Raw genomic sequence first — 15,723 nt, forward strand, 5'->3', positions numbered from 1 at the left:
TTTACAGAATCCACAACAGATCGAAGAAGTACTACCATCGGTTATTTTTTCATCCCTTGATATGGTGATTGTAACTACTTGGCTCTTGTATAGGAGGGACTGTGACTCCTTTGGTGTCCCCCAAAGTAAGCAGATCCCACATTGTCAGTTAAAGGCTGAAATAGCTGATGCTTTGTGCAAAATGAACAAGGACGTAAGTGGGAGAAAGAGGGGAAGACCGTCTTCAAGCGTGGATTCTGAATATGCAAAGAAGAAGAAAATAGGGCATGCATCTAAGCCAATTCCCCAAAAGGTTGTTCGTCAGGACAATGATGGACATTGGAAAATTGTGTCTGAGAAGAACAGGAGGTGCAAAATTCCAAATTGAAAAGGAAGTCCAATTGTGTGTCAGAAGTGTAATGTTCATTTGTGCATCGAGAAGAAAAGGAACTGTTTTCTGGACTTTCACAAAGAATAAGAACTAGGCAGATGCAAAATGCTGAACTGTAAGGGAAGTCCCTCAATTAACTGTGAGAAATATGTTCATTTGTGCATCGGAAAAGAAAGGAATTGTTTTCTTGACTTTCGCAAAGAAAATGATATAATTATTCACAGACGAACATTTAAATCGTCTGTACCTTTAAATGCCTACTGTGAAAAATATGTAATACTACAAAATATAGCACATTAATTTTTTTGTCTTTAAGGATTCATAATTCTGTCCATAGAGGGTTATAACCCGACCCAAGGGAGATAGGGCCACCTTCCCTATTCCCCACTTGAGTAACTCCTGCCTGGCACATGCACGTTGTGGGGGGGTGGGCATCCTCTATCCCAGTACGCCAGTGTAAAAGGATGGCTAAGTTCAGGTGGGGACCCAGTCCCACGGGGTATAACGTGGAACCCATGCCTAGGGTTGCGGGTGAAGACTTTAACGGCGGATCCAGCAGGGAAGGAGACCTTTGGCATGGTGGAAAAGGCGGATGAGGCAACACTACCTCACTGGGGTTAATTAGTTGAGGACGTAAGATGGGGTAGACGGGACTCCTTAGTCGTGGTGAAGACAACCTGCCTAGGAGTAGGATGCTCCAAAATCCATGTCCCCAGCCAGTGGATAGGGTTGAGCGTGGGGTTAACGGCCTCACCTTGTAAAAAAAAGATTGTTCAGAAGACTTCTACGAGAAAACAGGATGGAAATCAAAGACGACAAAAGCTTAGGAAAAGGACACGAGTAAGGAAAGCGGATATAAACATGGCGAAATGGAATGTAAGAACAATGTTGAAACCGGGGAAAATGCAAGAAATTGTAAATGAAACAAAAAGTTTGGATACGACTTAGTAGCGATTCAGGAAATAAGATGGAAAGGGCAAGGATGTATTGAAGGATTATAACCTCTATTACAGTGGCCCGGAAGAAAGAACAGGACAGTTCTGTACGGGATTTATAGTACATGGGAAACTGAAGAAGAGTGTATTAGGATTTGAACCGATCTCAGATAGAATATAGTTAGTACAAACCGTAGAAGAGGGACCAAGATATGACATGATTATTATTTTAGGAGATTTTAATGCCAAAGTGGGAAAGGAAGAGTGTATGAGACCAATAGCTGGGAAATATACACTACATGAAGAATCAAATGAGAATGGTTTTTATTTGGGACAGTTTGCAACTACGAGTGGTCTTATAATTAAAAGCACCTGCTTTGATCATAAAAAAATACATAAAGGAACGTGGAAGATGCCAGGAAGCACTGTGGTAAATCAAATAGATCATGCACTAGTGACGAGGCATGCAGCATCCATTATTGATGTAAGGACATGCAAAACTGATCATTATTTAGTAAAAGCAATAGTGAGACAAAAATTGGCAACAGGGCAGAGGAGACAACCTACGGAAAGAAGGAAATGGAATTTGGAAAAACTACAACAACCAGAAGGAAAACAAGAATTCCAGTCAAAAATGAATAATACTTTACAGACAATTGGACAAGTATCTGGAATAGAGGAAAGGTGGGCAAAAATTCAAAAGTGCATACAAAATGCGGCACAAGAAACAATGGGTATAGCTAAAAAGAAAAGAAACATTTGGCTCGATGTGGAGTGTGAGGAAGCGACTGAAAAGAAGAATGCAGCAAGAGCAAAAATGTTACAGAGAGATACAAGGTCAAATAGGGAAAATTATGAGAAATGCAGACGTGAAGCTAATAACATCTGTAAGAAGAAGAAAAGAGATGATTAAGAAGAAACTAGAGAGTATAGAGACACAAAGGTTACAGAAGAGGACAAAGGAATTTTATAATGAAATTAATTATTTCAGGAAGGGGTATAAGCCAAGATTGAATGACTGTAAGAATAAAGAAGGTAAGCTATTACAGAATGAAGAGGAAATACGTGAAAGATGGACCGAATACTTCCGAGAGCTCCTTACCAAGGAAAGAGAAGATGTGGAAGAAAATGAAAGGCATATGGAGCAGAGCTGGCCAGAACAATGGATAAATGCCCCCACATTGAAAAATGTAGAAAATGCTATTGCAAAATTAAATAACCATAAAAACAGCAGGAGAAGACGGAATAACAAGTAAACTGATTAAAAATAGCAGCAAAGAAATGCTACGAGAGAAACATGAACTGATTATTAAGATTTGGGAGGAAGAACGGATACCTGATGAGTGGAATACAGAAATAATTTTCCCAATATATAAGAAGGGAAATAAATACGAATGCACTAATTATAGGGGAATCACATTACTGAATATCATCTATAAAGTATTTTCAAATATCCTATTACAATATCTGACTCTAGATGCTGAAGACTGGATGAAGTACAGTGTGGTTTCAGGCTAAATAGGAGCACAATAGATCAAATATTCGTGGTACGTCAAATGATGGAAAAATGCTATGAGCATAATATAGATTTACATATGTTGTTTGTAGATTTTAGACAAGCATTTGACAGTATATACAAGGATAAGCTATATGAATATATGGAGACAATAGGAATACCACAGAAACTGATTAGGATGTTCAGAATCACTTTAGGAGAAGTAAGGGCAAAGGTGATGATGGATGGAAGAATTGGAAATGAGTTTGCTCTTAATACAGGAGTCAGACAAGGTGATGCACTCTCAGCTACTTTGTTTAATCTGGCAATTAACCAAGTCCTTGAAAAAATAATGGATACCGGAAATATTGTATATAAATCTAAACAAATTTGTGCATATGCAGATGATGTAGTGTTAATGGCCAGGAATGATAGATATTTGAAGGAAATGTTTCTTGAAATGGAGGAAGCAGGAAAACGGATGGGATTGGAGGTGAATGACAGTAAATCTAAGTAAATGCATGCGACTGTTATAGAGGGCAGAAGAAGTCAAGATAATCTGACAATAAATGGCCATAATTTTGAGAATGTACTAAGTTTGAAGTATTTGGGAACCATGTTGACTAATAATAATAGAATAAGTGAGGAGATACATCACAGAATAATAGCTGGAAACAAGGCCTATTATGCTGTTACATTATTTAAATCTCCTCTATTGTCTAAACCTACAAAATTCAAAATATATAAGACCCTTATTAGAACTGTAGTGACATATGGCTCAGAAGCCTGGAACCTGTTAGTTGATTACACAAATAAATTAAGAATATTTGAAAGAAAAATTATTAGACAAATATATGGCCCAATTAAAGACCAGAATGGTTGGAGGATAAGGACGAATGTTGAAATACAGAACATATTAGACCAGGAGGATATAGTTAGATTTATTAAGGCACAGAGACTGCGATGGCTTGGCCATGTGGAAAGAATGGAGGAAGATCGAATGCCAAGAAAAGTAGTTAAATCCCGAGTAGATAAAAGACTCACAATTAAGTATTTATTATTTTCCACCTAGTCGATGAAATGATTGCTTAAAGCAATTTAATGGTTAAAAGTGGTACATGTTTCGTGTATTATAAACATCTTCGGCCACATAACACTGTTTAGATGAAAAATATGTAAATTGACAAAGTAATGCTTAAGAGGATGGGCCAGTGTCTGCATTGGGTGAGTATCTACGCTTCCTGTCAAATATTTTTCTTGTTTGTGTTATTTCTTGCCTTTCTTTACTTGTACCAGTAATTGCCGGTACGAGCTGGTACAGAGACAGGGATAAGTTCTAGTTTATACATTTCTCTGCCTTTTTGTTTTATGTGGATCAGTGGTAGTGCTGACCTCCGGATCCCAAGATAGCGGATTCAAACCTGACCAATGTGGTCAGATCTCTGGTGACACATTTGGTGTTTACTCGACATAATTCATTAAATCACAGCCACACACGCCCCAAGAGAGATTCGATTTGCTCTGCCTGCCATCTAGTAGGCCTACAGTAAAACAGAATATCAAAATTGATGAGCAGACAGCCAGGTGGCGTTGAATTAAAATGTCTGCACACTGTAGTCGAGGCCATACGATTATTAATATATTACCTCAGTAGTTCAAATTTTTTCACATTCTTTTTCCTCTTTCTTTCTGATCTGATCGGTATCAACAGCTGTGAAGGCCAGAAATCATTTGCAGTAGTGGGAAGCACGATGATCAGCAAAAGGATAGTAAGATGGGGGTTGTATGAAGCGGATTTGAAGTCCAAGAGACCCATCGTAGGATCTCCGCTTACACGCGAGCACTGTGCCTCTTGGATGCAATTCGCCAACGCCCATTGACAATGGACTGTGGAGCAGTAGAGCTCAGTGCTACGTAAGAATGAATCCAGATTCTGTTTGAGGGCATCCGATGGAAAGGAGAGAGTATGGAGAAGGTTCGGGGAACATGATTCACCCTGCAGTTTCTCTGCAATGAAACCATTCAATGGAGGCTCTGTGATGGTCTGAGCTTGGATTAACACTGCTGCGAGCACGGAGCTTGTGTTCATCGAGAATGGAAGTCTGGCAGCCTACGGATACTTCAAGAAGATTCTAGTGGATTACGTGGTGTCCTTTCCACCTGCCAACAGCAAGAACTTTATCCTGATGAATGACAATGTTGACCCACACATTGCCTTTTTGTACGTGAGTACCTGAAATCGGACTTGAGCGCATGATGTGGTCTGCTCATAGTCTGGGATATGCTTGGAAGACGTACTAAGACTCGTTCCCCTGACACGCTGGCTCAACTTCGGGCTGCGCTCCAGGAAGAATGGGAGCTCATACAACAAAAGAACACTCAAGACTGCATCCTGAGCATGGCTGATCAAATCACAGCTGTAACTCTGGCTAAAGGTGGTAATACCCATTACTGAGGCAATGGAAACGTGTTGAAAATATGTGGACAAATGGACTGCATACAAAACAGCGCAAAGATCCAGATTTTGACACTACCAAATTCATGATAGTGGACTGTTATAACTGTCAAGATCAATAATGTTTCTCGATTATCGAGCTAAAACTTTTCAAATGGGCTATTTAATTTTAAATACATTGCCATGTTGTTGTAACAACATATTTGATTTTTACCACGTTTCTAATGGACTAACCTTAAACTTTGTCTGAAATACTCGGTACTTCACTTTTTTTGCCGGTGAGTGTACATACCGTTACCAACGAAATGGTACAATGTGCTTCAAAGCTGAGGGGAAACAAATAATGCAGTTCCAGAGAATTATGTTTTTGGAATACTTTGTAACATTACATTATACCTGTATATGTCCGACTCGTTGGCTGAATGGTCAGCGTTCTGGCCTTCGGTTCAGAGGGTCCCGGGTTCGATTCCCGGCCGGGTCGGGGATTTTAACCTTCATTGGTTAATTCCAATGGCCCGGGGGCTGGGTGTTTGTGCTGTCCCTAACATCCCTGCAACTCACACACCACGCATAACACTATCCTCCACCACAATCACACGCAGTTACCTACACATGGCAGATGCCGCCCACCCTCATCGGAGGATCTGCCTTACAAGGGCTGCACTCGGCTGGAAATAGCCACACGAAATTATTATTATTATAGCTGTATATGTTACACTCCTTCGCTAAGTGGAATGAAATCATCCACCGCTGCTACAGAACCCACTTTCACTTATCCGTCCCTCCTAATGCAACAGTTCAGCAACGATAGCCCACGAAGTAGAAAGCCATTTCCAGCTCTACTGTTCAGAATTTTGTAGTGCTTCATCGCTCACTTTTGTGCCAGTCAAAATGAACAGTAATTTTTAAAATGAAAGATTAATAACAGAAATAAACTGTATCAGAAATGCTAAGAAAATTTATTATTTTATTACATAATAATGCTACTTGCTTTATGTCCCACTAACTACACTTTTACGGTTTTCAGAGATGCCGAGGTGCCGGAATTTAGTCCCGCAGGAGTTCTCTTACGTGCCAGTAAATCTACCAACACGAGGCTGACGTATTTGAGCACCTTCAAATACCACCGGACTGAGCCAGGATCGAACCTGCCAAGTTGGGGTCAGAAGGCCAGCGCCTCAACCGTCTGAGCCACTCAGCCCGGCTATTTTATTACAAACAAGAATGAAATGTCTAAACCTGAAGAAATATACCAAAAAAGTAATAAGTCTCACGACATGTTAATTGTGAATTAGAAGGTAAAAGTCAAACCGCAAACACGTATCCTTAACAATAAAACATAGGAACAAACATCAGCTATGCATCTTTCCATGCAGTTTCATTTTAACTTGCTGAAGCCAAGATATCCTTTTCTGCTGGAAACATAATTGAAAAACTTGCATTGAACTAGCGAAGGCTTTTGAGGACATTGGCCTTGCTAGAAAATTCAAATTGGTGTCCCTTTCTAACTAGACTGTACAAAAAAAGTGTTACTGACATGGGAGAACAGGTTACAACCCAAGTTGTCAGGTATGGTACAAAACAGTTTCAATTTTTCGTTGTGTCTCTATGAGAGTACAGATCAATAATAATGTTACTGGTTTTTGAGTCTCAATGACTACTTTTACGATTTTCGTACATGTCGATGTGCCAGAATTTAGTCCTGCAGGAGTTTTACGTGCCAGTAAATCTACCTACATGGGCCTCACGTATTTGTGCACCTTCGAATATCCACGAATAAATCTAAGTTTTTAAGTGTGATATCAGATATTAAGCTCTGAACATGACAAATACTGATATATATACACACTGTATAAGAAAAATGAATAACATCTTAAAACAAAGAACTAGTCGGTAGTATTTTCTCAAACTATACTGTACAGTGATAGTATTTAATTGCTCATAGCAAAGATCAAACAATAGCTGTCAATAATAGAACACTAGGGCCTATACATAACTACCTCAGTGAAAATGAGCAGTTGCCCTTGTCCCAGAGGATTTGTATTCAAGACTCGGTTACTGACCACCCGCGGTTTGATTACCGTGATGTGTGACTAATTCTGTGATGATGGTTCAGGTATTACGGATAGATGTCTGTAGTATTTTAACCATTCTATTTGCTTCTATTGGTTTTGATAATACTGTACACCATGATTATCGTTATTTTCTTCTTCTATCACTCTTCCCTTAACTGTGAGGTTTCTGCAACCATAAGCAGAACAGCCTCGCATAATTTCCTTAAAAACTCAGAACTATACAAATTCAAACCAACCAACCCCATGGCACAACAGCCCTGAAGGGCCTTGGCCTACCAAGAGACCGCTGATCAGCCCGAAGGCCTGCAGATTACAAGGTGTCGTGTGGTCAGCATGACGAATCCTCTTGGCCATTATTCTTGGCTTTCTAGACGAAGGCCGCTATCTCAGATAGCTCCTCAATTTTTAAATCACGTAGGCTGAGTGGACCTCGAACCAACCCACAGAACGAGGTAAAAATTCCCTGACCTGGCCAGGAATCGAACTCGAGGCCTCCAGGTAAGATGCAGGCACGCTTCCCCTACACCGTGGTGGTGGCACGTAAATTCAAACACATTTCTAAAATTAATAATGCTAAATAATCCTGTGTTTAATAAGAATACATTTTCAGATGACAACAAACTGCTCTCTCTAATAATAATAATAATAATAATAATAATAATAATGTTAACTGCTTTACATCCGACTAACAACTTTGAAACATGCTAATATGGCATGTTCCTTAAATTGATGTTTTCTATATTGCAAAGAACTTGCGTCAGCTTCACCTCAATTGACTTATGTATTTTCATGATTGTACCATACAGGGCAGCTCCCTCAGTCGTGTGCACGGAGGATCATTCTTTCGGCGAGACCTTTGTCTTATCTCTTTGGAGTGAATCTTTGCATTGTTATGAGTGCTGAATATAAAGATGGAGCCCTCGCAGATTGGAGCAGTGTTTTTATGTTATAAATGGGTTTATAACAGATTTAAACATGACCCATACTACCTTGCTTCTTATAATTTAAATTACTGATATGGCAGGTACGTTAATCTTTATTTTAACCATGCTTTTACGGTGTTTGTAAGACATTCTTCACAATCATGCCTAGCTGATTGATATGCGTCCTTGTACTCAGAGCGAGAATGGGTTATGTGTCTGTGGTTGACGTAATAGCGTTGTGTTCGTGGCTGGGTCTCTGATTTATTTGGTGCACTGCATTGTGAAATACTTCGCCATCATATGAATGCATGCCCTGCGTCTCGGATCAGAGATCCATTCCGGGTCGTGCAGAGTGCATAAGTGATGGGTTTATGCGTGACCGTTAGGTCACTAATATGTTGCGGCTAATTGCCTGAGCCATGCACGCTATACCTACATATGTGAGACCATTATTTGTGATCAGGTGAGTCACACCTTACGAGTTGGTGTTCAATTTATTTACTGGTGCAACTGCTCGTGTCATTTGCCGATGCTTTCAGTGTGTATGTGTTTGCGTGTGTGTGGGCGTGTGAAAGGAGAGTAAGGATGTTGTATCGATCATACTTTGATCTTTTCTGGACCTCACACTTGTCGTAGGTTCGGCTATTCTTGTTTTGCCTTGGTGTCTCTCCTGGCCGTTTGTTGACCTGGAGGCCGCCATGTTGTTTATTTCCATTCGGGATATGCGCAAGCCTGAGCTTCTCTTTGTTGTGAATTTTAATTCTTTGGTCCAGAGATGCTGCTCTCTGTGCTAAGATGTGATCTTGCATGTTTATTTATGTTACTCTGCGTTTATTGTTAACTATTCTTTTTCTGCTCCTCGCTGCGGAGGAATTATGATGTGTAGTAATTGTTGAGACGATGTGAAATATAATAGACGCGTGGGCTTCGAATTTCATTATGCTCGCTGGAAGAATGATTGAACCAATCCGTGTGGATTGTAACTGCATCACGGTATTATGTAGCGAGACTACAGTGGAAAAGGTGAGTGCGTTGTATTAATAATTTCAGCCTGGTGTTTTGAAAAGAAAAGATGTGGTCACACATCAATGATATGATTTCCAGTTGGATGGGTATTGAACTGTATGTATTATCTCTTTTTGATTGCTGGCTTCATTTCTTATTTGTTCTTTTATTTTGATTTCTTTATTATTTTCAATAAACCCTCATTTGAATTTAATCTGTATTTTACTGTTAGTAGTCAAAGGGCCTGTACTACGACTGTCAGGTAAACAGCCAGAAACGTAGGCTGCAGTTTTGCAAACTAGAAGTTAAATATTTTCTTGCGTACTACCAACAGATTTTAACGACGACATTGTAATGCGGAAGATGCAGTAACATTTTTATTGGGTTTGTAATAGGGTTACTGAAAATATAGTGAAATTTAGCAAGGTGGTATACGTGTTCCCTGGTGTTTTAGTTTGTTTAGCTCTATTACTTTTGAAATTGTATTACTAGAATCCAATATCAGACTCTTATATTAAGCTATAATGTGGAAGTTCAGGTCAAAAACAGAATTAGGACTGAAATATACACATACGAAGAAATGTTAAAATTAATTAACTGTATAACGAAACTGAAATTGTTATAGAAAATAAAAACACTGATCATGTGACCTGGACGCAAAACTTAAGTTTCAGGTTATGCATCTTTTATTCTGTCTAATACTATTTACGAGGATGAGCGTTACGGCGAAAGTAAAGTTTATATTCGTGATTAATGCCACTGATCCAGCGTAGGATAATTAATTTTATTATTAATTCAATTTATTGTTTGCTCATTGAATAAGTAGGTAGGTAGGTTCTTTCTTTTCAATACAATGTGAGAATAGCAACTGGCAAGCATTTACCTCACTTTGGCGTAAATACTTTTGTAGCAAGTTGTTATGAAGTAAAAGAAATATAACCCCCTTAATATCCTCATTCGACGGACGAATTGCCATGACCAACGTCGTATACCTTTACTACATATGTGCGTCGCGGATAGATTTGGAATAGAACCCACGCTTTTGACACCCATTTTAATGATTAGGAAATGTGTTCTATCACCTCTCGTACCCTACCGACTATCATTTAGAAGGTAAAAAAATGTTAGACTATTGGGACAAGAACCCACGAATACGGCTACTTATGAAGCTTGCTGCCGAGTGCTTGTATGCTACTCATATAGTCAGTAGCAACAACTTGCTAGCTTGGGAAATCTTTAAGAATTCTGTGAGAGCTGAAAAGGAAGCATGAGATACTTTATAAATACATACATAGCACAGCATCATGCAGATGTACATTCATCTTGATGTGTAGCCATCTTGATTCTTTACAGTAGCGTCTCCAATAGGAGCGAAGTCCCAGATAAGAGCGTTAACAGCCTCTCCAACTTCGGCATAGCTATACTCGAGAATATTTTCCCAGATTGCACATAAATGAAAGTCGTAGTAGACGTTTTCAACTGAACTTCCTGATAAATGTCCAAACTGCCAAAAAAATTTATACCGCACTTTTACCTGGCTGTCGTAGTACAGGCCCTTAGTGTTTATCCTATACTGCCTTGAAAAGAGGGACATTTACAGTTCAGGGCTGTATCATAAGCCTTTCCTAGTCGCGGTCCACGCCTCGATTCTCCCGTTGTGCGTATCATATGTCTGATATTATCTAAAAAGGGAGGGGTTCGGTTCAACTTTCTACGGTTTTTGGAGATGCCAAGGAGTCAAAATTTAGTCCCGCAGAAGTTCTTTTACATGCCACTAAATCTACTGACACGAAGCAGACGTATTTGAAAACTGCTCCCTCTATTACATGTACGGTATTTTATGTTTGACTAGCTGCAGTAACCTCCATTCACGGGACAATGTACAGAACGTGCCAAGTTATTTAGCTCCCTAGCTATTTTCTGCCAAACCAAGCTCGATAGCTGCAGTCGCGTAAGTGCGGTCAGTATCCAGGAGATAGTGGGTTGGAACCCCACTGTCGGCAGCCTTGAAGATTGTTTTCCGTGGTTTCCCATTTTCACACCAGGCAAATGCTCGGGCTATACCTTAATTAAGGCCACGGCCACTTCCTTCCCAGTCCCAGTTCTTTCCTCGCCCATCGTCGCCATAAGACCTATCTGTGTCGATGTGACAAAGCCAATGGCACAAAAAAAATTTCTGCCAATATTCAGGCAGGCTGTTTTACTCGGGACGCAGCAGTAATCCCATCTGTCGGAAATGAGTAGCAGCAAAAGAGACAAATCACATCACAACAATGGGCAATATGCCATTGTTGATCAGTTTTATGAGCTTTCGATATTGCAGGCCTTCACAATTATTTTTCTTCTGACTCTGGAATATTAGAGCATCTACTGTAAAGGCCGTCCTGCCTTCTTTGGGCTCCCTCTTATTCTTCAAGCTATCATTCCTTGATTGGTTTTTCTAATTTTTTATAATCATCTTCACATTTTCCCTTGTTGATACTGCGCCAATTCACTGTCATAAATTGACACTTTGGAACTAAAATGAACACAGTTGTCACGAGATGAACAGATACGGCATATAAATTCAATTATCGATATCGAGAAAGTAATATATATTATAGATAAGAAAAGGTTCATCTTATCAATACAAGTTTTATTTATATAAGATCCTACTTACAGTACCGGTTTCGACTTTTTATACAGTCATCTACAGCTGTACATTAGTACTTTCACATAAGTCAAAGTTGGTTAATATGCCTTTACTAGTAGAAAAGTCATAATAATGGAATGTGTCAAACGTTCAAATTGGGCATGTTTCAAAGTAAAAACTGGTTAAATGTACAGACTAAAATGAGTGTAGGTGTATCTTTTAGGACTAAAATTCGTGTGGATTAACTTATTTTAAAAGTACAGGTACAGAAATACTTTAAAGTATATGGTACATATTAAAATCACATATTAAAATGTACAGTTCATGTTAAAATCCATTATGATGACTAGGAACACTTCATTAAAATGAGTTTGACGTCTTGCGTTTGTCTATTTTCTTATTTTTATCCAATATAAATGGAGAATGTCCGTGCTTGTGTTCGTAGGCAGTGTTCTCTTGGGGTTCTGCTATATGTTAGGCTTATCCACTAGTATGATTAATAGATTCTTCAGTTGTTGATAAGTCTAATGTGTAAAGTATTGAAATAACATCTGCTTTTTGCATAAGTGTCAATTGCAGAATGGTGGGTCTTGTCTCGTCTATAACTGCTGATGTATATCTGTAGTCTGAAAAAATGCCTGCTTGTGTGTGTGTGTTTCTGTAATGAATACTTACTATTGCTGTCGTGGTTGAGTTGCGTTCGATTTGGCTGCCTCGCGTGTACTGTATCGTGTTCTTTTGGTGCTAGTGCCCGCTGCTGTGAGGGGAATGGAGGGGTGGGTGAAGAGAGTTGTTGTCATAGGAGTAGGAGTGGAGTTGGGCATGTCGGTCGTCTGCGCTGTGGTGCGTGTTGAACGCTGTTTATTGATTATTTTAAGATAGTAGTTTTTCAAGGCGGGGATAACTCTCTTAAATATGGTGTTGGTTTTTTCTGTAATTTCATTTATATTATAATTAGGATTGGTGTATTGATCTAGTGATATGTACAATTCTTCTGTTATATTGAGTTAGGGGCATTTAGGTTTATATTTATATTTCATTAAAATCTCTTCAGCCATATTCTTGTGATACCCGTACATACACACATACAGACAGAAATGACAAAGTTAAAAAGGTCATTTCCTTGTTACTGTGCACACGACCGATACAGATTTCTGAGCAATGTACGCACAAAACTCATTATTTTATATATTTAGATTTATAATGGTTACGAGCTACCAGAACATACAATTTATGGTCTCCACAAGATGCATATGTTCGAGAGATCATTGATAAATGAAATGTGAAAAATTCCAATGCATAAATGGACTAGTTAAAATGCACCTATGGATGAGCCTACTTTTGCAATGGAGCGTATATGCAAGCTATACAGTCATATCGTAAGTATTTCAACCAATTCCTATAACTTCAATAAGATCCACACTGATATAGATACAGATTCCCTTAGCGAACCTGAATTATTTATCGTGAATGAGTAAATTTATAATACCTGGCAAGCTTCAACTTTTGCAAAAGAGATAAAGTCTCTCGTAGAGCAATGGCAATGCTGATAGCTTCAAATTCTTCTGCAGTGGCCTCCATGGTATGCACTAGCCATGCATCTTTGTGTGTATGCTATTTACCAACTGACAAGCCCAAAATTAGCACACTAGGGTGGAACGTTGGTAACAGGAATGAATTAGCCCAATAATGTCCTATAACGGACCAATTATATTGGTATTAAGGTCCTCATTGTCAAATTGTGGCACAACCCATCAACCAACTTGTGCAGTTTGAATCAGAGATTCCACCTACTCATTACTCCATTCATGATGCAGCTAAGACTTGCATCAAAGCTGTGCATTGAACCCAGCAGAGGTAGTCGGATTTTTTTAAAGGCGGAAAAAAAGTCCATTCGACACTCCATGTTGTACGATGTAGGCATGTAAAAGATCTCTTGTGACACATTTGGAGTTTACCTGACAAAATTCATTAAATCTCAGCCACAGACGCCCACGAGAGTTTCAGTTTACTTGGTCTGTCATCTAGAAGAGCTACAGTAAAACGGAACATTGAAATTGACAAGCAGAAAGCCAGATGGCATCAAATTGAAATGACTGCACACAGTAGCAGATGCCTTACAATAATAATTATTATTATTATTCTACGGAAAGTTATACAGCAGTTAAATAACGTATGCATAACTTCTTCATTCCACTGACAGTCACACCAAAGACTACAATTTGTGCTATTTTAGAAATACTCACAATTTTAATGGTTTTCACGTCATACACGTAAAATAAGTACAAAATCTTGTTTTTTCCACCTTCTCAATACATATCAATCATTCAATGTTTACAATAACATTACAATGTTATAAGGTACTAGTTTCGGTCCTATAAGGACCATCATCAGCCTAGCCAAGACAAGTGTGAACTATATTCCTAAAACAGGGTGCTGCGGTGAGATGAAAGATGAAATTATGGCGTGAGAATGTGGTGAAATGATATACACATAAAATGGTAATATATGAACAGTTGTATGTAACAAAATTATGTTAAATAGTGACAATAAAATCTTTAAAGTTACAGTATTAATCAACTATTGTCTCGAAAGTTAGATAGTTGCACTCAAACCGGCAAGTTCGTTTCACATTGCGCAAGGTTCAATTGGGTTTCCTATTGAATTGGGATTGCTCCCTTGTAATACCGCAAGATTCAATTTACCTCAAAATATATCCTACATCTCTGACAACACTTAACCTTCGCTGTGGACTTTTGAGCAACAACTCCCTCTGCGCTTATGTTGATTCATGTCTTCTAGAATTTAACAGAAACTCTGGACTTTGTTTATTTTAAATGTGCAACTTCGTCAACTAGAGCTGAATTATTTTATTTCGAGACAATAGTTGATTAATACTATAACTTTAAAGATTTTATTGTCACTATTTAACATAATTTTGTCACGTACAACTGTTCATATATTACAATTTTTTATGTATATAATTTCACCACAATCTCACGCCATCATTTCATCTTTCATCTCACCGCACCACCCTGTTTTAGGAATATAGTTCACACCCGTCTTGGCTAGGCTGATGATGGTACTTATAGGACCGAAATTAGTACCTTAACATTGTAATGTTATTGTAAACATTGAATGATTGATATGTATTGAGAAGGTGGAAAAAACAAGATTTTGTACTTATTGGGTAGTCTCAACTCAATACGGAACCAACTATGAAGTTTATATCCATGAATTTTGACGACATGACGTCAAATAAGTCACATTTTAATTGGAGGCATTCGACTTTCAATTTCAGTTAACATTCAATGTTTTTAATGTCCTTGCTATGTTTTAAGGTGTCTTGTATATCATCGACTGAAGATGTCCTAAAGAAGGTAAAACATGTCTCTAAATATAATGTCTTAAAATAAAGACAGACAATGTAGTTTAAAGAGGAGGAGTATTTGATAAAGGAGTTCACAAATATATACTTATGACAATACGGGCTTTATGACGCAATTTATTTTATTTAATGTAAAGCAAGTTGTGTAAAAAAAAAAAAAAAAAAAAAAACACCATACTGTAGTAAACACTTTTCAACAATCCTTGTGTGCAATTTAAATGCCACAGAAGGGAGGCATAAGTAGGGAATTCGATCCCGGCCCCTATTTCTAATCCCGGGATTTCAGGATTACACTTGGTCAGTCCCGGGATCCCGGGATTGAAAGTTACAAATAAAAAATAAGATATTCTCACAGAAATCAGCTGTTTAATCAGCAAATCAAAATTTAGACAAAATAAACATATTTTGCAGTATACACCTAGCTAATCTAATCACTCTAACTAAT

At 38.4% G+C, this 15,723-nt stretch overlaps 1 protein-coding gene across 2 annotated transcripts in view; it reads right to left on the reverse strand.

Annotated features, from left to right (window-relative positions):
• The window catches only part of Cpsf6 (cleavage and polyadenylation specificity factor subunit 6), a 383,523-nt gene that overhangs the window by 322,215 nt on the left and 45,585 nt on the right, over positions 1-15,723 (reverse strand). The window lies entirely within an intron of this gene.

Source organism: Anabrus simplex, chromosome 3 (assembly GCF_040414725.1).
Source record: "Anabrus simplex isolate iqAnaSimp1 chromosome 3, ASM4041472v1, whole genome shotgun sequence".
NCBI classification, from domain to species: domain Eukaryota; kingdom Metazoa; phylum Arthropoda; class Insecta; order Orthoptera; family Tettigoniidae; genus Anabrus; species Anabrus simplex.